Source organism: Notolabrus celidotus, chromosome 13 (assembly GCF_009762535.1).
Source record: "Notolabrus celidotus isolate fNotCel1 chromosome 13, fNotCel1.pri, whole genome shotgun sequence".
In the NCBI taxonomy this organism is placed as follows: domain Eukaryota; kingdom Metazoa; phylum Chordata; class Actinopteri; order Labriformes; family Labridae; genus Notolabrus; species Notolabrus celidotus.
The window spans coordinates 28,572,795-28,598,246 of record NC_048284.1 but is presented as its reverse complement, the minus strand read 5'-3'; the positions used below and the strand labels follow the sequence as shown (position 1 = coordinate 28,598,246).

At 40.0% G+C, this 25,452-nt stretch overlaps 1 protein-coding gene across 4 annotated transcripts in view; it reads left to right on the top strand.

Annotated features, from left to right (window-relative positions):
• The window catches only part of LOC117824692 (heparan sulfate glucosamine 3-O-sulfotransferase 5), a 147,731-nt gene that overhangs the window by 77,233 nt on the left and 45,046 nt on the right, over positions 1 to 25,452 (top strand). For 3 of the 4 annotated variants that reach the window (XR_004633632.1, XR_004633631.1, XM_034700253.1), the window contains exon 3: positions 24,065 to 24,140. The gene's annotated coding sequence lies outside the window, so the exon portion shown is untranslated. Of the gene's footprint in view, positions 1 to 23,424; positions 23,521 to 24,064; positions 24,141 to 25,452 lie in introns of those variants that run through there. The other variant, XM_034700254.1, reaches the window with a different exon arrangement.

Here is a 25,452-nt window from a genome sequence, read left to right as displayed (position 1 = left end):
TTGTTATTTTCTATCACAGCAGCGGTGCGGTTGCTTAACTATGGTGTGCCCAAAGGGACAAAAAATGTGACTACTAAAATGTATGCATTGATTTTGGGCCTTAAGCACAACACTATTAACACGTCAATGCTGACAGCCCTGTAACATTAATATCATCATATTATCATCATCAGTGACGTCATTATTAACAATTATCACTAGCTTCAGTATCATAAGTGCATATGTGCTCACTAAAAAGCTGGGTCCCTAACTTTTTAGATGAATTGTACTTGGGTAACTCTTTCCACCTCTGGGGACCACAGAGGAGCTAAAGTGCGTGTTCATGAAAGAGCAGAGTCTTTTAAGCTGACTGTTGGCTATCAGCTCCATAAGCTCCTCCAGGATCTGTGAAAGCTGGCGTGTCACATCCTCTGAGCAAAATGGAGTCAACGTGAAAGATAAACAACTTTTTAGATTCAGCTAAAGAGTTCCTGTTAGTGAGAAGAGGACAAGTGAGCTGCCTCCACAGTCCGCGCCGAGGTGTGATGACAGTAGGTTTAATAAAAGATGGAGAACTCATTAATAAGAAAAGCTCTGCTGTGTTGACACAAACGGTGAGGAGCATCCGCTGGGGGCCTGGAGTAAATCATATCAATAGCCAAACATCATTGAGTCACTGAAGCCAAATCAGGAGTTATCTCAGTGAAGGGTTCTCAGTCTGTGTGCTGTGAGCAGTCACGCATCATTAGCAGAGGGAAAACTCAGATCCACCTGCTGGTTAGAGCTCAGATAACTCTCACATCCTGGTCTGAATCCTCAGGTATGTAAATAAATGTCCCCGATGGAACATATCCAAGTTTTTGATCCCCATTTCAGGGTCTTTGTACCTAGTATTATGGAAACACCTGAGGAGGAACAGCTAGCTCTTCATTGAGCTGCTTCTTGAGGAGCTTGAACTTCAGTAGGGTGTCATGTGTCCTCCTCGAGGCATGTTTTAGAAAATCAGCCTCTGTTTTGATGTTATATTAGACACTGTGAGCAAATTATATACCCCTTGAAATATACTTCTTAATCAAGGGAAATCATCTAAGATGTGTCTCTCATATTTGAAGCACACCTGCTGTCTTAAAACCTTTAAAGAGGGGGTATTGTTCTTTTATTCAGGCTTTATACTGTCCCTCTGGTACCTCTGTTGTAACATTACATGACTTAAAGCAAAAAAAAAAATCCCTATTTCTCTCACACTAGTGATTTTAGAAAACTCTAATTACAACGTCTGTCTGAAATGCTTTGTTTTGGCTGCTGTCTCTTTAAGTTCCTTGCTCCACAAACCCCCTCTGCTCTGATTGGCTAGCTCTCTGATGGCCTATTGGGGGCAGATTTGGGGTTTGCTGTTCTGCTGTGCCATAGAAATACGGCTCTGCCAGGTAGGAGATCCTTATCCGATGACATCATCATTTCAGCAAGTCTCGTAAAGATCTCGTGATGATCTCACAGGATATTAAGAACAGACTGTTTTGAGCAGTGTACACACAAATTCCGGGATTACTACAACATATGCATACCTAGTGATTTGAAACTTTGCACACGTTTAGTATGGACTTCCAACTTTGTTACTTTATATCTACGTTTGAAATACGAGAAAGCATAATACCCCCTGATTAGAGTTGGAGGATCATCGAAATGCATCAATGACGTGCAGTAATTCTGTTAGACACATTTTCAGATACAGTTAATACAGCAAAGTGTCTGCACTGTAACCCTCTCATCATCTGCTGGTGTTCCTCTCTCCTCACTCTTTTTTTCATCAGCAGCTGTATGTCTGTATGTCCGAGTGGATGCTGTGTGATCATACAGTTACAGCGTGCTAATTTAACAATAGCACACACTGTCATAATGAAGAGGAACATGCAAAATGTTTGTAGTTGGCATTTTGGAGATGTTGCTTCAGGGTCTAACTTCTTACCCTTAAGCCTGGTTTTAAAACCTTTTGTCAAATCTATGTCAGTAGGTCTGCATAGCCCTGAAGCCACACAGCCTGGCATGCACCTCTGCAAAAATGGTACTACGTGTTGAAATAATGCAGACCTCAAGCCCTGTGATTGGTCCGCTGGGTTGCACCATATTTTCCTGCATTTACAACATTTCATATAACTGTACATCAGCCATACTTCTCCTATGGGGTCTCCTCTCACTTCTTCTTTGCATTGACTGCAGAATGATGAACTGCTGCTCAACATTAAAACACTCCAATGCACAAACACTATGTAGTGCTCACAACGCTCAGTGCAAGTATGAACCAGGCTTTTCTATGGTTTGGGAACATCTAAAGAGACCAAGTTGTTGTTTTCTGTAACAACATGAATTCTCTCCTCCTGCTTGTAACAGTTTTATCTCGACTAAAGAAAGTAGAGGAGATCTTCTGTTTGCACATGAACACAGGAGGTTGCATAGGAAGGGGTTTAGAAGCATATATGGGATGCTTCAATGTTTGTAGGTCCATCATGTCACCTGTAACCATCCACATCCATGCAGAGACAAACTTCACTCAAACATCACGTCTTTATCCGTTGTGTTTTTATACGAGCACTTTGACAAAGACCAGCAGAAGAGACGTCGTCAGAGAGGATGTGAGCGGGTGTAATTGGTAGTTAATGGGCTAAAAAGGAGAAGCAGAAGCACAGATGTTCTCTATTACCGAAAACAAAACACAAAGCGTCTCCTCAAAGGCAACATGAAGAGGAAAGATTGACTCACCATCTTTAAATCCTTCGCCTCATCACCTCTGTTGTTGCTTTAAAAACAACAACAACATCAGATTCAATGAGCTACAAACAAACACAGATGTGCTGAACTTTTCTGTCGTTAAGAGCAGAAACTGTTCACATCTCAGTGACAAAAAATATCAAATGCATCAACAAAAATTGCTGCTGTTTGTGACCTTTACCTTTTGAAATCAGTTATATTTAATTCTTCAGGGCCTACGTCAGTATGTTTGCTGATTTTTCCTCTTGTTGTGAGGTGATCATGTCGTCCCCACATTTTGCTCTTGATCATTAATCACCATTGTGAATGGGGTTTATAAACACTGACATGTATTTGTCATATTCAGACAGGGCTGGTTGCTCACCCCCACATGTTGAACCTCAGTCAAGCAAAAGTTAAAAAACACACTCTAAGTTTTCACTCATTAATCTTCTGTGTGAGCCAAACAGGCAAACACAAAAGGGCCCTGTTGGCGTCTCTGCATAATGAGTCTAAATGGGTCTAAATGTCAGAGAACTAGAGCCCCCGCTGTATCCTGGCAGGCCGCTGTCACACTGCTAACAGCTGACTGGCACATACAGTCTGCCACAGGAGCAGGGCAATTACGTGGGCAGACAAACTCCCTTATCTCTAATGAACACTTGCAGTCGCTTTAAAAGCTTTCACATCTGTCCTGGCAGGAAGGGTAGAGGGGGTGTTAGTCGTCTCCTACCATCATGCAGTCTGCTTCCAACTGATCCGGCAATTTGTGTGTTTCTCAGAGAAGTGTGCAAACAGATGATCATTACTGTCCAGAGGTTTGAAAGCTGCAAAGTGAAGCCACTGATCCATCCTCTAAATTATGGGCTTTTAGTGGGATAATCTTGGGTGCTGAGAGGTTCAGTTTCACAGCCTTAAACCTTCAAAATACAACATCTCCTCCTCTGCTGTGAGGTCAACACGTGTAAAAGATACAACAATTCCTCTTATCGACTAGGATGAGTCGTCAGATTCATGAGAACTATGACAAAAGAGATACATGTTTATGCGTCACATGACTGTATCTTCATGCTACTCTAACAAAGCAAAGGGAAACTTGTTTAGAATCGGTTTGGTTAGGTTGGGTTTATTTTGGTCTGCCAACCAACACTTCCCTCCACAACATAGGAGCAATGCAAAAATCCCAAATAAAAACAAAAACGAAAACAATCAGAGGGATTCAGCAACCAAGAAAAAAAATATATATATATATATTTCTATATATATATATAGAAATATATATACACAGTATATTTCTATATATATTTTCTTGGTTGCTGAATCCCTCAGTGATTGTTTTCGTTTTGTATATATATATATATATATATATATATATATATTTACCCACACATATTGATATATAAATGCATACACACATACACATGCTTACATACACAAGTACATTCATGCATACATATAAACATGCATACACATACATTATATTGTAGTTAATCACATGCTGACCAAAAAAGGGGGAGACTGAAGCCAAGGCTTGTCCTGCCTACCTTTTGAGATAACTTATACTGTATTGGCAACTTTGTGCTAGTAATTATGTTATATTATAACAAAGCAATCTTTAAACATTGCATTCAGAGTAAATCTGAGTGAAATCTAATTTTAATTAACAGTTTATACTTCATCCCTATATTTATTTATCTGTTTATAATAAAACTCATAAAGTGATTTAAAGAAAAGCTGCCTTTCTTCAGTCTGTCCCAGACAACTTATTTACACAATAAGATTACAGCAAAATGCCTGCAAAACTGAAAATATGATCCAAGTGTAAATTAAATGACCCATTGACTGGATCATCTATCATTGGCGTAATGCTTTCTAATGCACTTTAAATGTTTAAACCAGTTTAAATGGGGCTAAAGATACAGTATTTTCTCAGCAAGGCATTTATCTCCAAGGTTGCTTCCCTCTATGCTTCTTATGACGTATTACCTATAGTGATGCAAACATCTTAACGCGCTAATCTGGCATAACAGTCCAAGTAATTTGATACACTTTCCACTGACATAGTCATTGTCTGTTTTAAGTTTTGTTTTATTATGGTCTGTATTATAGTCTTTTCAGGTTCAGGTCTGTCTCTGTTTAACCTTTAGTGTTTGTTCGCTTTGTTTCCAACCTGAGTAATGTGAAAAAGTTAAGTTCTATATTTTTTTCATGCAAAAAGTCATAGAGCTGAATTCAGTAAAAATGGGTTGCAGCTGCTAATAGCACCAAGAATTGTGCATCATTTGGCCCACTACCTGCTCAAGGTCTCCAATTCACAAAGTATGTTGCTCTGATAATATTTAAACACAAACATGCCTTCAAAGTCCTGCAGCTCTTTGCACGTTGCTCTTGTTTTGCGTCTGATTGTGGAGATGAGCTGTCTGCATCGCCACACTCCAGGACCTTGATTTATAAATGAAAAGCCAACTTTCATCTGAAAAGAGGCCTGTAGACAACCGATCAGCAGTCCAGTTCTTTGTCTCCTGAGCTCAGGTAAGACTCTTCTGACACGGTTTCTGGTTCAAGAGAGTCTTGATATCAGGAATGTGACAGGTGTAGTCTCTTTCCTGAAGACGTCTGTGTGTGTTGGCTCTTGATGCTCTGGATCCAGCCTCAGTCCACTCCTCATGAAGCTCTCCAAAGTTCTTTTTTTTCGACTTTTCTTTTCAATCCTCTCCAGGCTGCTGTCATCCCTGTCGCTTGTGCATCTTTTCCTACCACACGTTTCCCTTCAGAACAACAGACCGTCTTAAAATTTGAATGAACTGACCCTTTAAAGAACAAAAATGTAATTAACTCATATTCACTGTGTAATCAGGCTGCCAGTCTTATCTGCATGCTAGATGAGGCGTTGATTTTTAAAGAGCCTTTGTTGGTATATTAATCCAACACATCCTGATTATACTCGTCCTTCACACACAGCCGCCAACAACACTCCTCCTCCCTTCAAACCTTGAACCCCATCAGCACATGAGACACTTGAGAGCAGAGACGCCAGAAAAACAAACTGAGTGGAAAAATCACATCCACAGAGCTCCGCTTTGTTGGGTCACACACATGCTTTTACAAATTGCATCAAGTCAGATCATTAGCATGAATCAGAGCAGCAGCCTGACACAGCAATATGAAAGGTTGAGCAGAGGATGATTACAGGGAATCCTAGAGCGGGTTTATCTTTGGCAAACACACACACACACGCCACTGCACGCCACACTGTCGCCAGACAAGCTGTTGCCAGTCAGCAGAGGAGTGAGGAGACAGGAGGAGACACAAAGCGGGTGGTGTTTATTCTCCACGAAGGCGGTGCAGTAGGACTGAAGGTTCACCGCTGCTGCTGGTGACAGGGCAGCACAGCATGATTGACTGCACGGCCTGTGGAAATCATCACTGCCAGCTGAGGAATAAAGCAGAATAAGCCCGGTGCTATCGCATGTCAGCATCCCCCGTGTGGAGGAATATGCATGTCACCCACGTCTGACGGACTGTCTGTGCAAATGTAACGCTGCCGTCTGAGATAGTGAGGGATTATTACACTTTTCATTAAAGCTGCACGACACAGTGGGGAACGATAACAGCTCTGCACATCAGCCAGAGGTCACGTCATGCAGTGTGAAGTCAACACAGCATGCTCACATTTACATTCACGGCTTAACAGAAAAGTCAGCCAGAGGACAGGAGAGGTATAAGGTCAGACTGCTGTGTTCAGTGAGGTTCATCAAGAGTTAGAGGGGGCAAAAGTACACAGGCTCTAGTTAAGTAAGAATATGGGAACCTGTTGACAACATAGACCCAGATAAGTGGAAGGTCTGATGAACTTCTTTATGAATGTGAAACGGAAAAACTTCAATGTCTGGGATGTATTGAGGCCAGTTTCCAACAGCAGCAAGATAATGATAATACAAAATGTATCATTCAAAAATGACCGCTCATATTAAGAATGACCAATATGAAAAATAGTCAAAAGTGTGAGATGAAAATCAGATAACATATCATTGTTATAAAATGCATTATTATGGGACAGAAAGTCACTGTTATTGGGGCACTGGTGGCCTAGCGGTCTAAGCGCCCCACATACAGAGCCTACAGTCCTCGTTGCAGGGGTCGCCGGTTTGATTCCCGGCCGGTCGACCATTTCCTGCATGTCTTCCCCCACTCTCTACTCCCCACATTTCCTGTCTCTCTTCAACTGTCCTAACAAATAAAGGCAAAAAGGCAATATATATATATATAATATATATAATGTCATGAGCATGAGAAAGAAAAGTCCCTCTTTTGAAATGATGAAAAATGAGATCAAGAGATTTCACTTCAAAGTTTTAGATAAAATGTCATCATAGAGATAAAATACTGCAAACTATTTGATGTTAAGTCATAATTATTTTACAGTAATTAGAAACTGAAATGGTAAGATTAAGGGTTTGTGTCTGCTTACTAAATCAATACAATACTGCACTCAGCGTCCTGAGGGATGTGGCATCAGCTGTTTTTTGTTGTTGACCCTTAATATAAAAACAGCTCACCTTTCTGAACACCCACACATGGCAATGTCACATCTTTCCATCTGACCAATCAAAAAGTTGGGACTTTCAACATGAACTTTGTGAACATAGCTGTGGCTCAGTGGGAGGAGTCTATCAATCAGAAGGTTGGCACTTCGATCCCAGCTCTGGCAGTCACATGCTGAAGTGTCCTTGAGCAAGACACTGAACCCCAAATTGCTCCCTCTGTTGTTCAGAGGTGTGTGAATGTGTACGAACGATATTAGCAAATGTTGATGGTCTCTCACTACATAGCAGCCTCTACCATCAGTGAGTGACTGGGTGTGAATTGGTGAATATGGCAAGTAATGTAAAAGCGCTTTGAGTTGTCAGAAAGACTAGAAAAGCGCTACATAAGTACAAGTCCATTTACCATTTACCAACACCAATGTTGGAGCTGCTGCTAATGCTACAACAAGATTTCTATTTATTGTTCTACATTTGTAATTTACATGGAGTAAGAAATAAAAGGGCATACCAAGCATTTTAAAAAAGACCTAGCAGTCACTGCTAAAGGAAACTAAGTGTCACAGGACAACACAAGTGAGAGGTGCTCTCAAATTAAGGACACCAGCTTTAAATATTGTATCATGGAACTTTTCAAAGTTTTTCAGCTTTTATCTCATAATTTGACTTGTTAACCTTTTGACCTTCTGTTCCATAGTTATGACCTTTCTTATAAATAATGACAGTTCATCTCATAATCTGGATGTCTATGATTCAGTTTACAATTGTATCATACTTACTATTTCATAATTATGCATTTTTATCTCATAATTTGGACGTCTATGATACAGTTGACCATTGTATGATTAAGACAAACTATTTCATAATTATGCATTTTTTTATTTTATAATTTCAATTATCATTTCATAAATATGGCCAACTTTGTAATAATTCAGATTTGTACTTGTTCTTGTACATTTTGACTTTTTATCTCCCAGTTATTACAAATTATGAGATATCATGACATTTTAGCCTATAATTATGACTCATCAGTCTCTATAGAGATGTATTCTGATTATAAAGGTGACAAAGGCTGCCCTTTGAAGGACATTCTTATCGACTGCACCTGTGCAGCCACAAGTAAACAAAGCTTCAATATGCAGACACTGATGGAGTTACAAAGGTTGAGTGTATTTAATTGGGGTCAGTTTTTCAGTCTCAAACATGTTGAGTCCTGACCTTCACGCAGAACACTCCTTGACCTGAACACTATGTGATTGTGTGGTAAAGTCATGCAGCGTTATACAGCACAGTGAAGGTGTTGTTCAGCAGCAGCAGCTCATGAAAGTCCTGCTGCAGCAACAAGCAGCTCTGTGGTTAACAACCACTCATATTTTCTGCTCCATAAATCAGACTGGACGGTCTGAGTGGGCTAATCCCTTTAAGAGCGGTCACACTGATCACTGTGGTCATATACCTGATAGGAACAGCTTGTGTTAAAGATTAGCCTCAGTTACAGGGTGCTTATAAAACCACAGTGTGTCTTTGCTGATTGGTCTGGCAGCCTTTAAAACAATAGTTCAGTTCAGAAATACATTTTCATCATTCTGATAACGTCTGGAAATGTTTCTTATAATTCTCTTAAAATCAAGAGTACCACAGGTCATATAATATCAAGATTAAGACACAAAGAAGTGGGTGTGGCCTGGGCTTGGTTTTAAATGTAAAGCCAACGTGGCAGTGCCTTACACATGCATTCTTTTAATGGCCAGCAGGGGGCAGCTCCCCTGGTTGGTTATAGACTAAGTTTGTATATTCATGTCTCATACAATAACAGGATGGTGTTAATTTCATAATAACGTCCCTTTTTGATTTTCATCTGGCAGGTGTTTCTACTTTATAACAGCTGTGAATGAAAAAGGTGGGGTTAGCCCGTAGGCGTGTCTCAGTTATTTGAGATGCACAGAGAAACATGAGGAAATTAAGCGAGGGATAAAATGAACAAGAAAATATATCTTAAGAGATGCGAGACATAATTTTTCCCACATTTTCTCTCTCTTTCCTATCCAATAAAAGCAAATAGAAAATCCCCAAAACATAACTTTGAGAAAGAAAGAAAAAGATGGTAACTACTTCCTAGAGTGTTGGGAGCAAATAATTTGTGAGAGTCAAAAAAGCACAAAAATAATGTAGATGTAAAGTTGGATTAAAACTGTGAAGATTTACATTATTTTAAGTATCCTCAATTCAAAATGTATTCTTTGCCGGCTGAAACAGGAAATAAACTGAGACAGTTATAATTTTCTAAAGTTTATATTTAATAAACATCCAGTTTATTCAGTTTTCAATAAAATTTGTAAAATATTAAACTGTAAATTTGGAGATTTGTAACTATTGAAATAATCTGTGTGGCCATCAAACTCACCAGTGATTATCCAATATGGCTATCCCACTGTTAAAGTTGAATTACCTGCTTAAAGCTTGGCTTCCATGTTACGATGTAACAACCCATATCCACCCTGTTGTTCAAATATTGCCACTTGTTGTTCCAAAAAAATGGATGGAGGATGACTGCAAAACTCTGGGGCTAGAGGTTTGGGGTCACTTATTGGTTAACAAGCCGTCTGTTGATGTCACAGCAACTATTTAAATGCTCTGTATGTAATCTATGAATTTAAAGAGATGGACTTGGTGCTCATTTGGGACATTCAGTAAATGCAGCAACACTTTGTAGCAGGCGCCACACAAGAGCAAATCAATCCTAGAGTTCAACCTTAAAAATCTTTATGGAAGCAGTGAAGTAATTGGTTATCCTCAGTTATGGGTCCTAACATGTCTGCTTGGAGATTGACCCCCTTTTATTGGCTAACTTTCAATGGGACGAGGTCAAGTTCCCATCTCAGCCGGCCATTGTGGGACAAATGCCGGGGCCGGCTGGTAAAGTCTGACGGCTGAAGGTGGTGAGATGCACTGACTTTTCTCCGCGGCAGTCATTTTTACAGCTGACCTTGAATAGAGATCCCCTCAGAAATTTATAGCAAATAATGTCCTAAGGAGTCCCATTTCCAAGATTCAGTGTCACTTTGCACTCAACCATCACTCTGTGTCAGGAGACAATCTGCACTCCTGACATGGCAGGCCCATAAAAAATATTACCAGCCAATCCAATTATGTGAAGAGGGATTTAATACTTTAAAAAGCTGCTCGTTTTTTAACAGTTATTGCAATGGATACGAGCTGCTTCACAGACACATTAAGCTTGATTGACTTGAAGCATCATTACTTCCTGTGGCACCAGGATCCTAGTTAAGTGAAGTCAAAGTTACTGAATAATCAAATCTTTTCACGCTTTGAACGCCAACATGTGAAGCTGAAAGGATTGTATTTGAGTCCCTTTTCAGCAGAGCTTGACTGTTTGTAAATGTTGCTTATTTTTATTAAATTTCATCAACAAACTTATTTCCTGTCAGTGGCTTACCTTCTGAGTGCTGCAGGTGTTTTTCCAGGCTTTTATACTGAAAGAGGGCTCTATAAGTATTAGATCCTATTCCAAGTCTTAAAGGGACGTGCATGTTTAGTCGACTAAATTATTAGTTGTCACCCTCACTGGTCAGCACCAGAAAACCTGAATTGTTGGTCACATGTTGTGTCTAAACCAAACTATTCTCCACTAGCTGGAGCTGTAGTTCTCGTTGATATCTACCACTGTACTGGTCTATTACCCTGATGTAAACAAGCACAGATGACAGATGCCATCTCGTAGTGCGGCATAGTTTGTCAGTATGTTGATCTAGTAAATGGAGATGAAGTTGTATGTAGGTGGTGTCTGCTAAACTGAAATAACCACTCCACCAGAGCAATGAGGAACCAGCACAGGCATGTGGACGTTAACCTGCAAGGAGGACTGAAGGCTGGTGGTGCTAGCTCTGCTAGCTTTAGCCACACAGCAAACTCTGCTCAATTTTGACTGTTTTATGAGTTTCATGACCTTTCGACTTGTTTGTTAGTCAACATTTAGATTTCCGTGTACATTAATTTGAAATTATTGGCCAAGAACATCCCTAAAACATAAATAATGTTATAAGTGCAAGAATTTGAGTCTCTTGCCCGACCACATATGAGTCTTGAAAGAGGCAAATAGAAATTGAAAACTTCAGAATTGCACTTCTAAACTTTATTTCTAGTTCCTAATGTGTGTGCCACACTCTGCAAACCAATGTGATCTTGTTTACCTGCAGGCTCTGTGATACTTTGTTTAGCCGTGTTAAACACATTGTGCTCAAATCTGACTGTTTTCTTAGTGTTTTTGAACCTCTAGACTAGTGGATTAGTCAGAATCTATAATTCCATTATTATGATAAGTTAATAATAAGTAGTTTCTGAACATCCCCAAATCTCACCTTTTCATTAAAACTTATCAATTTAGATGGTTGTGAAAATGTTTTTTGCTGTAGGATCGTCATGAAACCACAACAAAACGATACAATCTGATACACATCAGTCATCTTTTCTGTCTTTTTTTTTGTTTAGATAAATCCAGACAAGTTTAATGTTATCAAAAGTTTTGGTCATACAAACAATACGATGATCGATGACATGAGCACTGTCAAAGAACAAGGAGCAGCAGAAAGCAAAGACAAGGGACTCAGTCAATGCCTGTCACCGTGTCCTAGCTGAGAGCGATGCCGTAGTTTGCTCGTTTGCTGTTAGGACGGGATGTTTGTGCAGAAGCAGTTAGCTTCCAAGAACTGGTCAGCATTTGAGGGATTATTGAAATGAGCCTTAATTCCCTCAAGATAACAAAGAGCTTCAAACATAATGACAACTTCATTTGCAACTGATCTATTATTGTTTGTATTATTTCCATTATGCTCCATGTGGAAATTTAAAATGGGACAAACACAAATCTAGTTGTAGTTTTTGTTAATAGTGACACTGTGTGATACCAAGTCTTTGTATATGTTTTGGTCTGTAGCTAAAAGTCTGAGTGTGGCAGATTCACCCCCCCCCCCCCCCACACACACACACACACACACACACACACGATAAGCAACTGCATTAGTTTTAAAATGTTCTGTGTACACCAGAGCTTCATAGCCTTTCCATTTCCGGACATTTATTTGTGTAAAAGCATATTCCGCTGGTTTCCATAACTTGTGTAGGAGTTGAGATGCTTATCCTGAAGATGAAGCTTGTATCTTTTCACCCAGAGGCAGGATTTGTGTTGTTTGCCCCTCCTGAACCTCACTTTGTCAACTTGCCATTCTGACACTTGTCATTTTCATAAGCTGTGTATTATTGAACAGCTTCTTGCCTGAGGCTGAGGGAAGAGTCTTCTGTAAGGACTCCACAGGTTTACTGAAAACTTGACACAGTGATCCCCTGTGTTATGTCTGCTTGGCATTTAGCTTTGCTTTTCTGACACTTCTCGCTGTTTCCTGTCCTTCTGTTTGTTCCTTACTGTGAGTTTATTCTTTACTGTGAACAACGTCTGATGACGTTCCTAATTTCTACTTACTACATGTCAATTGGAGATCTATTTTGGTTGCAGCAGCAGTCGTAGGTTTTTTCTTGGTCCAGTGTGTCCCTGACTATGTCCCTGACTACACACCAGAAGACATTGAAAAGTCTTTGAAATACAAAAAAACGGTCAGTATTTTATGATTGCAACTAAATCTGGCTGAGGTACGGTATGATAAAAAATTAAATACTTTATTATCCACTAAGTTTGGAGGTTAAGTGTTTCGTACTGTATCCTATCATATCCATACACTGTCTAAAACATGAACATAATCTCAGTGACGTCATCCATTGGTTTCTATTGCAGAGTTTTGAAGCCTATCAACGGCTGTCGCCATATTGGAAATGTTGATTCAACCTAACTTTCGGATGATCTAGCATGAGGCAAAGCTGGAGTTGAGATGGGTCTTTAGCCTCCTCGCTAACAGTGTGCCCACCTGTCAATCAAGTTAACTGTGCCTCTTGTGCAAAACTTGCAACCTCAATATTGTAACAAGAGGGTTCGATGTGATAGTTGGGTAACTATCAATAAGAAACAGCAGGATGGAAACTAACTTTCTCAGGAACACTTTACTGTAACCACACTGGATCGGCATAACATCAACACTTCTTTGTTGTCACTCAATCACATGTCACAGAACCAACCAATGAGAAGCTAGGATGACCAAGCTCCAGGCAAATGTAATGTGAACCACAGAAGTACATTCAACATGTTTTGGTCCCAACTACAAGATGCTGTAGAAGTAATTCTAACATCATCACTACAAAAAATTGTATATAAATAGTTACCATATAAATAATATGAACATATTTTAACATTAACTCAACTTCCAAACTGACTTTCCTGTTAAAGCTTACAATATCTACAAAACTAAATTAGTTCTAAACAATTCACCCCATGTACAGTGTGTGCAGATAGAGAAATGAGCAATTCAGACCTAAACTATTTTGTGACCCAGAATGTAAACATGTTTATTTCTGCTGTAAAGATTGTGTTTTTTGAATGGGAGTGTACGTGGTCTCTGTTTTTTTTTAACCAGCCTCAAGTGGACACTGGAGGAACTGCAGTTTTTAGCATCTCGATTGCCACTTGATTGTTTTTTATCATGCCATTTTGTATCGTATCATATCATATACCGTAACAGCTGCCTGATGTCATACTGTCATATAAGTTTATACCCCATCATACACCTTGAGGAAATTTCCAAGAATACAAATAAACAGTGGAGCAGACACAGCAGCAGCTATTGGCCACAGCTGCCCTTATATGTGTGGTAGCTTGCATTGAATGCTGTGTTTAAGTCCCTAATGCTAGCTTTGCTAGCATTGTGAGTCCTCCATGGACCTTTCACCTCTTTACTGAAGTTAATGTCTGCTGCACAGATAGCATTTCCTATTAGCAAGTAATCATGGACTGGAGTTGGGAGAGTCCTTACATGGTTACAATGTTTCCTGTTTGGTGCAGAGAGAGCCCTCCTATTGATTGATCTCAAGGTCATTGAGCTCTACTTTTTGCATGAATCAAGAACCACCTTTAGTCGTAAACATCTTTTGATTTTATCAGAGATTTTAAACAAGATTAAGATGGCTGTGTTTGAATTTAATGACCTCCTCACATCAAATGATTGAGTCTAAATGAGCATCGTGGTTTTATTCCAACAAAAATGACAGTAATGAAATGTTTCATAGAAATTCTGAGCCATTCAGGCTCAACACAAAAATATTCATGCTCTGTGAAGAAGAGAGAGGCTGGCAGCTGATCGAAGATACACAGCATCAGCTCAAATGTAAGGACACTCAGTGATCTATGGTGTATTGTATAGGCCTCTGCCACACTCAGTGTAATGGGATCCTGCTGAGGTCTTATCGCACTGTAAAGCTGTGGACCATGAAAATAATCATGAGTCAAGCCGGCTTCATAAAACACGGCCACTTTTGCTAAATAAAGAAAAGCATGAACACAATTTCACAGAAGCTCAAGGCCTCCTTTATTTACAGCAGAGGATGAAAATGTATTCCAGTGATCGCTGAGCTCACGTTAGCTCTACCTCATAACACAGACCTCCATTTGTTTGATTTGTCCCATACACACCACAATATTTGCATGCTTTATATGAAGCCTGGGACATGTTGTAACTCAACTGCTTGGTTGCTGACGATGTTCACATCACTGAGCTTCTCCACTGTGGCTCAGAGGTGGAGAAGGTCATATTCTGATTGGTAGATTGGCTGTTCAGTAACCCGCCCCTGCAGTAACAGGAGTCGTACTGAGGGGGAAAGTTGAGCTGACCACCCAGGGCTGCAATGGAGGGAGGGGCCTTGATGGGCTTGATTAAAAAGTAGCTTTTGTATGTTTTATTTTCCTAACCAAGCTACAAATGTCATAAGTAAAGTGTAATTGGCTATTTGTATGAATCTAACTCTTAATGTGAGTCCCTTTGTGAGGCCTTTCTCACTCCTACTTATGGCTACTAAAAGTTGGGCTCCCCCTTCTTGCCGGTAGTCGAATGAGCCAAGTGACTGAAGCCGGAGCACTGTGTCTTCCCTCGATAATACAAAATCAGGATATTAAAATGAGGCTGGCTTTGGCCGTGGGGGGGAGGCCTTAAGAGTCATCTTTCTGTGGGGTCGGTTCCAGATCTCCAGAGGATGCCCCTTCCTGTGTCCTGAGTTAATCTATAGTTTGGGATTTGTCCTTGTGTTTTATGCCTTGTTTCCTCCCTGTCTGCATTCTGTATTAGTTAAACGTTGTTCCATGTCTTCTTCCTGTTGTATTCCTTTGAGTATTTTCTTGTTTTTCTCAGTCTAGTTTATTGTGTTTCCAGTTTAGTTTAACTTCCTGCTCTCGTGTGTTTCCCTCCTTTTCGATTAACCTCATTAGTTTCACCTATGTCCTGTGTTCCACACCTGTTGCTCGTTACCCTGTGTGTATTTAGTTTCTCAGTTTCCCCTCTCCTCTGTTGGATTATGGCTTCTTCCTGTTTTTCTCCCAGTGTTTCCTTCTGTTGCTTGTGTTTATATTGGACTTTTGGGATTGAGTTTCTTGGAGATGTCAGTGCGTTTAGTTTGTACCTTTTATTCTTTTGTAATTAAATCTTTATTTTTCTTCAAATGGGTCCTCTTCTGTTGTTCCCATTGTGATCGCCTGCAGTTCATATGTGGAAGTGTTGGAGTGCAAGAAACTGAACCCTGAATTGTTTCCCTTCAGCCATCATGAGCAGTGTGTGAAGGCTGAACTGCTGAACTGCAGCAGCTCTTACTTTCCTGGTGTTCACACAGACTGCACGTCGGCTGCTGCTGTCAGCCTCGTCGCTTTAGATTGGAGATTAACTTTGATAGCACTCTTAAAAAAGCAAATGTTTGATTATAGATTCCATTAATATCCAGTTTAAGAAGAGATGAGAAGTGGACAATGGCAGTTTTGAAGTTGAAAATAAGTGTCAGTGTTGGTGTTTTACTTGTACAGGTGTTGAAACATTTCAGCATTGATATGGACAGATCATTTTCAAAGTCTAAAACAAACTACTGTCCTCAAACATGGCAATGCAGCGATAGCAGTGGGAATACTCTCACCTGTTAACATACACCCTAATATGATTTATGAAGCTTTGCTATCAACACACACTCTTTAATGCCAGAAGTTGGAATTAGCATGTAGGCGAAGTCCTTGTTTGTTTCTGTTTGAATGTGGTTGGGTTAGATCTTAATGAACACCCTGAGACTTTGCATAACATCAACTGCCATCAGTGTTTGAGGGTGTGGAAGCGTTTTTGGTGATTGGAGATCCAGAAAAGCTCTATATATGTGGAATACATTTACCATTTTACCATATTTACATGAGCCAAAGCTGTAACTGACATGAAGATGATCGTGTTTGACTCATTGGAGAATCAAGATGATAAAAGGCTGACTTAAGACAGCTCAGTCTGAGTTTAATTAGCAGCTCAAACCAAACGCTCTGACGCAGGAGCTTTCACAAACTCCAGCAAAACTCTGAAGACTTTCACTGTGACAGCAAATTCACTTGAAAAGGTGTTTGGTGCAAATGACACATTTGGTTTGAATATGAACTCTTCATCACGTCGTCTTCTTTCAGAGCTCTCCTCTCTTGTCTCTGCCCTCGCCCACATCAAGGCCCACCGTGATAAATATGCTGATTTATACTGAATTGTGCTGCTGTGGTTCATCTCCTGTCTGTCACTGAGAGATCAAGCCTCCACATGGCGCCACACAGCTCATGCTTTGATGAAAACAGAAAGTCTCACCCATTATTAATTACAACCCAGCACACTGGGACATCTGTTTCCTGAGGCTGAATCAGCTCATACACTGTAACCCGATGCAAGAGGGCTCAAAGTGAACTCATGGTGACACTGCACTTTTCCACCCAAAACACCTCTTCTCGTCTCCTGGGTCTGCCTCGGCCCGATGCCAGCTCATGTTATAAATGAATGCATTAGCAGGTTTGGTTTGGCTCCTGTGGCCTGATAAAAACAGGTTGCAGGAGAGGAAGATGTTCCCCACAGCTGTAGAGGTGGGATAAGCACCCATAGATACAAAAGCTGTTTGTCATTGTTAATTATTTGACTGCTACAGCTTTACAAAAGACATCTAGCTAATTAACAAATATAACCAGGGGAGCAGCAGGGGACACTGCGGACACATTAACACTGAGGGCTGGAAGTTAGTTTATAAAGTAAACTTTCAAGTACTTTAAGAAAGAATGAAGCCTACTTATAATCCTGTTATTCTAATCTTTAGAAAGCTTTTTCACAATTTGATGAGATTAGAGTGCGTCCCAGTCTTTCTGAGTATTGTGTCTATTTTATTCTTTGTGTGTCTGCTGGCTACTGAAGCCCAATGAAGCAGCTGAGAAAAAAAATGATGTTCAGTATAAATCTGATCTCAATTATTTTTCTGTTTATGACCAAAAAAAACCTTTGTTTGCAAACATAACCTTGGAATTATTATTAATTATTATTTCAAATTAAACTACTATTTTTGTTGATTTTTTTTTTTTAACATAATGGGTAAAATATGACATTTTAAATTCCTTGAAAAGAAATATTCTGGAAGACATGTCATGACCCCTCATCATCCTGACTCCTCAGGGGGTCCTGGCCCACACCTTTGGAACCCTGTTCTAGTGTCTGATGGGCCCTTGCTGGTCACTGATAATGTAGGGTCTCACAGCGTTAATCTGTTATCAGTGGTGCAGCGATTGGCTGATTTTCAGCCAGCTTGGCTGTGATTGGTGATTTACACAGATGAGCCACTTGTTTCATGCAATTCATACAGTGACACAAACTCTAAAGCAACACAAGCTAACAAGCTGGTCTGGGTACCAGATGTGTTTGGGTGTTCAGACCAGCTCAGGGTCCTTTGCCTGCTAGTGACGTAACAATACTATTAGCTATATGTTGACTGCTGATCTGACCCCCTGTGATCATCTGGTACCTACACCATACTAGCAGGCGCCAGAGCCAATCTAACCACCAAATATACTGTCCAAGAAATACTGTAAATGCAGTCACTCCAAACCTTCACTTTTTTTGAGGAGAAAACTGAGGCGTACATTAGAATTATTTCAAGTCAACAAAGTAAAGAAAGCTGCTGAAACTCTTTATTTATGTTCTTCATTTAACATTTGTGTAGTCCCCCTGCTCTGATCTTAACTTTTTTTAGATGTATTAAAAACATTCTTTCAATCTTTTATTTTTCAATAAAGACAGAAAAATCTGCACCTGTAAACTCCTTGGCATACAGCCAATCACAATGTGAAACATCACCATACAAACGTGGAGCCAATCAAATTTTGTCACATCACTAGCAGGCGCAGGACCTCAGTCAATATGCCCCCCGAGCACATCTGGTACCAACATGAGGACTTGAGGTGCCCATCAGCAGCTAAGCAGAAAAGCATTGATGCAAAGACAGTTTCCCATCACAATAATTTCTTAAAGTCTTAAAAATATTTTCCTCTGATCTGTTGAAACACTCTGAACCTGCAGAGGACTTGTTCTTATGAGACAGCTGTCACTCTGTGTGTCACTGTAAACACAGACTCCAGACTGCAGAGAGTTATAAAGAGCTACTCCAGGCTTCATGATCAAATAATCTGTCTTTGTTTTGTGTCAGCGCTGTCTGTACGTGCGCTCCTCAATCTCTTTACATATAAAAAATATTCCCACCTAAAATCATAGCAGAAACCCCCCACAAAAATACAGGAAATAAAGGGTTTGAAATGAGAAATCTTCAGGAGGAGAGCGGTCAATGTTTTAGTATGAATACAAATTAAATTGAAAAGATAAGAAAAAAATTGATCTTGTTGTCAGTTCTTTAAAGAGAGAAAATCGAGCGCAGATTTGTCCTAATGGTTAAATTTTACGCCCATGACGTGGTTGTCACTAGTTAATAAAGGTACAAAAGACCCAAAAAATATAACCATAAAAAAAGAGAGAGAGAGGGAGAAAATCAGTGGAAGACACTGAAATCAGTGCATCTCTTTATGAGATGTCACATTGATATATACAAATGTCATGTCCTGTAAGTGGTTTCTGTCTTTTGGATGCACCAGCTAAATGGTTTGTTTGATAGCACTTTACAATACTGGTACACATTTTTAGGAGAACCAGAGCTTAAAATATTTCAAAGTAATGTATGACTTATGATGAAATTCTGTAGGAATTAATAAGGCATGCACATTTAATTCCTGACCACATTTTCTGGACATACAAGGTTTTTTTAGGACCAGAGGTGTTTGTAGCGTCTCAGATGATATTTAAAGCTTCATTGGTATGGTCCTACAAAAAACATGTACGTTCAGAAAATATGATCAAACATGAATTGATGTAAGAAGTAACTGTTAATGAACAAACCTTAACTAATGATGTATTAAACACGTCATTACATGAAGTCATAGTGACATTATCATTAGTTCATGGTGCAACCCTTATTAATTCATACAGAAATACATCATGAGTCATGCTTTACTTCAACATGAATTAAGCATTAATTCATAAAATTGCACCATTATTGTAAAGAGTTACCATTTGTTGTATGTGCTCCTTATGATGCTTTCACATGGTTTCACAGAAAGAGAGTCTTAAGCTGAAACTTTGAAGTCTGAAGTGTGTCTGCAGGGTCAGTCTGTTGATTTGGAAGGTAGATGAGACCAGTGATACTTTTTCAATCAGTGCTATTTGGAGCAGCTTCTGGTGTGCGGACTCATCCACCTTCCACATCTGCTATCTCTGTCCAGCACTCAGTACTTCAGGACCTGGATGTGCGTGCCACCTCTACCTTTGCTTCAGTCTGTTGATTTAACACTCACAGTGAAGTCACTGAGACGGTAGAACTGAGGATGTGGTTTGTCTCAAAGTGAATAATTGTACTTTAATAAACTACAAGCTCTAAAAATCTATAAGGACACTAAAAAACTGGAAACTGGGGTAGTTTTTTTTGTTATTATTTTAGTGTTATGGAAGTTTTAAATATTGAAGATAGGCTATTATGCCTTTTATTAAGAGGGGACAGGACAGCAGATCGAGCAGGAAACCAAGAGAGAGGGTGGGGACTGACGTGCAGGGGAGGGGCCACAGGTTGGAATCAAACATGGGGGTGTGGGACTTAACCACTGGGTCAAACCAGCACTCAAGGGAAATGTAGTTTGATAGATCACATTCATAGGATTGTGTGTCAAATAAGCAAAAGTCATCAACCATGTAATTTCAGATTTTTTGTAACCAGATGATCCAACAGTAGCTGAATGAAGAGCTGTGTTGCAGCTCTAAAAAGTGTTTCTGGAGTTAATCTCACTAATGCTTCTCAGAAGAACAGTCATGGATTTTTTTGTGCTGTAAAAGTGTGCTCGTTGTTTCTCTGGTGATACAGGAGAAAGGAGGAGTTGTTGTTCAGCTTATTCAGCATTATTTAAAAACGCAGAGATAAATCCATTCTTCTCTTTTCCCTTTCTTTACTCGACTCCCCATGTAACACTCACATGCATGCACACACTCTTCTTCTTCCCGCAGTGTGTGTGTGTGTGTGTGTGTGTGTGTGTGTGTGTGTGTGTGTGTGTGTGTGTGTGTGTGTGTGTGTGTGTGTGTGTGTGTGTGTGTGTGTGTGTGTGTGTGTGTGTGTGTGTGTGTGTGTGTGTGTGTGTGTGTGTGTGTTGCTGTAATTCAGTTAGGGAGAGAGTCCAATGAGCACAACTTCACACTCAAAGAAGAAGAGAGCAAAAGCAGTCATTGACATAAAGAAAACATGTTACTCAAATGATGATATTAACCCTTTCATGCATTACATCAACTTGTTGAAGCATAATTGGACTCTTATGCAGTGTGTCTTTGTTTAATTTGAAGAGGTTTGGTGTGCACAAAAGCCACACAACTCCCCTGTGAATCACGCCCTCATTCTGTAATCAAAAAAAGCTACCTCTGTTGCAGTAATTTCTGTAATGCTGTCAGATACTCGTAATAACAATTTTAAACTGTCAGTGTCTTAAACAAGTTGATCCCTAAACAGACTTAAAGAGTGTAGGATATGTTTTAAGAATTGGCCCAGATTTAGTTTGGCGGAATAACCCTTTAAGATAAGTTATGATGGATAATCTTAACCACCATATAAGGAAAATGTAACTCTCACAGAAGGCTGACAGTTTGTGTAATCATTTATTTGTGTCTTTTTTCTCAGTGAGTTCGAGGAATCAGTGAGCTGTAAGGGGTGTTTCTGTATCATCAGGTATCAGCATTAACTCTGAATGTTTTTTGATACTGTTAATATTAGAAATGAAAGCCAAAACCAGGAATAACAGCTAGAAAAAGTTCAAGTTTGCTTGTGCACCAAAGGGAGTGTGCGATAGAGGATGATTGACAGAGTGAGGCTGAAAAAAAGGAGACCCAGAGATCATCCCTGAATCACAGAGTATGAAGAAACATGTTATCTCCTTCTGACTCACATTGTGTATCAGCCACGGGGAATCCTGCTCTCCCTCTCCTCTGTTCTGTTTCATCCGAGGACAACGTAGCTGTTCATAATTAGGGAGGAGGTGTAAGACGCTAAGACTCACCAGCAGAACAATCTGTTGCACACAGAGCCGTCTCATTTTAATAATTAAAATGAATCTACTCTCGTGCATATTTGCATAAATTAAATGAATACTTGTTCTGCAAGGCTTGGCAAACACAGTCCTGTCCCTGTGATGTGTACACATGGTCATGATCGGCCGGGTGTGTTGTCCTACAGCAGAGGTAATCTCCTCAGTGATATCAGATTAGGTTCACTGCTTCATGTGAGACCCTATCATGTGTGAACTACTCTGTTTCTTCCCAATGCGGTCTTTTGTCTGTAGTCTTAAATGGAGAGGGGCTGAAGATTATTTGTTGTATCAGGTATTACAATTCTGATTTTGTGTTGGACTTTTCGCCTGTTTTCTTCAGCTCTTTTCATTCATGCACTCCTGACATTCCAGAAAATTCCAGGACCTCCAGGCCTGGCCCTAAAGTCTTTAAAAGTTGACACATGTTCCTTACAGTGTAAAGTTTTCACAGGCTGGAAGGAGGTTACTTTAGATGAGTTTAAAATAGAATCCGGTGACTCCACTTCCTCACAGTGTTCAGGAGGAACAATGTAGGGAAGAAGCTGCAGGAGACTTTCTACCAGGCAACCATCAAGTGTGTCCTCACACATCTCGAATGGTATGCATGCTGCACTGCTGCAGATAAGAAGGCTCTGCAGGAGTCATTAAGTCTCCAGAATAGACCCCCCTGGATGGACTTTCCACCTCAGGCTACATCAGCAGAGCAAAAGCCATCTTTAGAGACCCCTCCCACCCTGGTCACCCTCCTCTCTGAACTGCTGCCAGAAATATGTACATGTCTATGAAAAACTGATAGAAGTCAATATAACTGGATCTCCATTATAGCATCTCTCACCCATGTAAGCTGTCTTCCTCTCTCACAGTTCTCTTTGGGTGTATTCTTTGCTCTGCTGTTTGCAGTTCTATTAGGACGCTCATTTTTAGCATCACTGACCAGAGAGGGAATTCACCTCTCAACCTCTGCAGAGCTGGAGCTGTCCTGTTCCAGCAGTGCAGTGAAGGTCCGGTCACCTAATCATCATCCAAGCTAAAAACTTTGCTGTGTTTACATCGCACTATTTTGACTTTCACATTTAAATCCAAGAGGGTTAGTGCATTCAGGATCAAGATAAACTGAGGTTACAAATGTAGAGAGAATGTGAATACAAATATACAACACAACACAATAAACTAAGATTCATGAAAAGTAAGTGTTGTTCAGCTTCCAGTATGCACAGTGGAGTTATGGTTGGATTGTTTCACAGATAGTTGTAAGGTTTAGATGCATGGTTGAAACAAATAAGGAAGAGCTTTAAAGGCTGTTGATACTGAAATAATCCCACAGGTCAGGCCTAGCGTCTGATCCTCACAGAGAGCAGTTTAATGGTCTCAGAAAAGCAAACACACTGTGATTTTTGTTGTATCTTGTAGGAATGAGTCTCGCACTGACTGTGGTTGTGAGATGTTATGCAAGATGGCATTCAGCTTGAAGAGCATCCTCCTCTCTTCCCAGCATCATCAATCACTGGCATTGTGGATATGTTTATTGAATCTGTTGGAATCTTTTATCACCAGCCTGCTGCCCCAACAGGAAAGCACCGGTTTCCACTGAACATCCTCAGCATCATCCTGCACATGTTTAAGGACATCACCCTCTTCGGGAGACAGGGACAGGTCTGGCGACTTCATAGTTCTTTGTTCAAGTTCAGTTTGTTATCTGAGTGCACTCCCAAGTACATTAAAATCCTAATGTGACCGTCTACACTGACCCCTGAATGAAGAAAGGGCTCACCAGTGTCTTTGTCCTCCTCAGATCCCCAGCAGCCCCTGCATCCCTTTCAGCTCTCTTAGGAGAACTGGTCAGGTGGTGTCGAAAAATCACTCTTTCAGTGATCTTGTGATCTTTTGTCATGAGCAGGTTCAGCAGGCTGTTTTCAAGAGGAAGTGATTCACAGAGGACTCTTGTTTCATTTTAATCCGCAGGGATATCTCACTTTAAAAGCAGTCTCCAAACTGAATGTCAGCTGAACAAACTAAGAAGTCTGCTCAGCTCAGCACCAGTCTGTCAGTTTGTCTAGAAACTTTTCTGGTTTGATGGTTTGTGATTGAATATCAGTTTTTCATTTCAGTGATGGCTCTCTGTGCTCTCATCGAAGGTTGATTTTTCTTCGTAGTGATTGTCCTCTTTAGTCTGATCATCACTCTCTGTGTGTTACAGATTCTGGATCTGCGTGTGTGCATAAAGAAGTATCCGGGTGCAAATCATCACCTCTGGCAGTCATGAGGAATAGAGGGTATGTAAACACATCACTTCTTTACGTTACATCCTTCCTGATGAAGTCAACACCACTGATATATAAGATGCTTTACACAGAGGTAAACATGTAAATATGTTGAAATCACTCTAAACTGATCTATAACCCCAAATAGATGAGCTGCTCTGTCCCCCAAACATTAGTCAGTTTAGCACTGGCAGGGAATAGTCAAGTGAGACATCAGTCTGAAATGTGCAAAAAATATATAAACAATGAACACATCCTTCACCATTTGAAAGGCATGTCATGTTTCTCATGTACTTTTTAATTTGTATACCTACTTAAAGGGTGTTTGTTGTGCTAATGTTCAGTCTTTATATCGTCCCTCTGATCGCTCTGTCGCAGCTTCAAATGATTTACAGCTCAAACTCTCTTTACTGAGGCCGTCTTTGTAAACCCTCAGCCTCTGTCAGAAACGTTGCATTTCAGCTACTGTCTCTTTAAGAACCCCCTCCCCAGCATTTCAGAACCTGGCAATCTGGAAGCCTCCTCCACTGTTGCCATGCTATAAGAGTCATTACTAAGTTAACTGATGTTTCTCTATTTAAAACGTCCAATGATAAAACAAAGCCTCTTGATTAATGAGCATGAATCTAAGCACAGAAGTTTGGAGAAGGAATGACAAGAAAAATTCCCATCAACAAATAACAGAGCAGGGTTTCCTGTTTGTTTTATGTTTATTACGCTCTTTGAAGGAGATTCACAAATCAGTGACATCAGAAGTCAGCCTGCAGTCACATCCTGGGATTACTGCAACACACAGTCTGAAACTTTGTCCTGATTAAGTATTGACATACAACACTTCACCTTAATATTTGTTTTTAAAATTTAAAAAAATCATACAAATATTTAAATATCATAGGGATAGTGGGGCGGAGGATATGTATGCGTCTTGTCAGATAATAATACAGAAAGCTCTAGACAAAGTGCACACTTACACCAGCATTAATGTTTGGGATGGATTATTTTAAATTGAGCTAAATTAGGTGATAGTCAGCAGCATATAATAGCTTAGCTTCTGACTCCCTTCTCCACAGTTTCCTAGAGAAAGTCTTGTTATCTGATCCTTCACATCCCAAACATTTACAGTGAATTAGAGACATAAAATATGCACATATGATATGTAACTAGCTAGAAGTCTCCTAACAGTAGTTTGTGTGCATTTAAAATAAGCCAGCTTGTTAAAGTCAATCTCAGAGTCAATCCTTTGCTCTATCATAAGCAGACAGCAAAGCAAAACCAAACATCCAGTGATGCATCTGGAAAGGTACCTGCAGCATCATATCTTGAA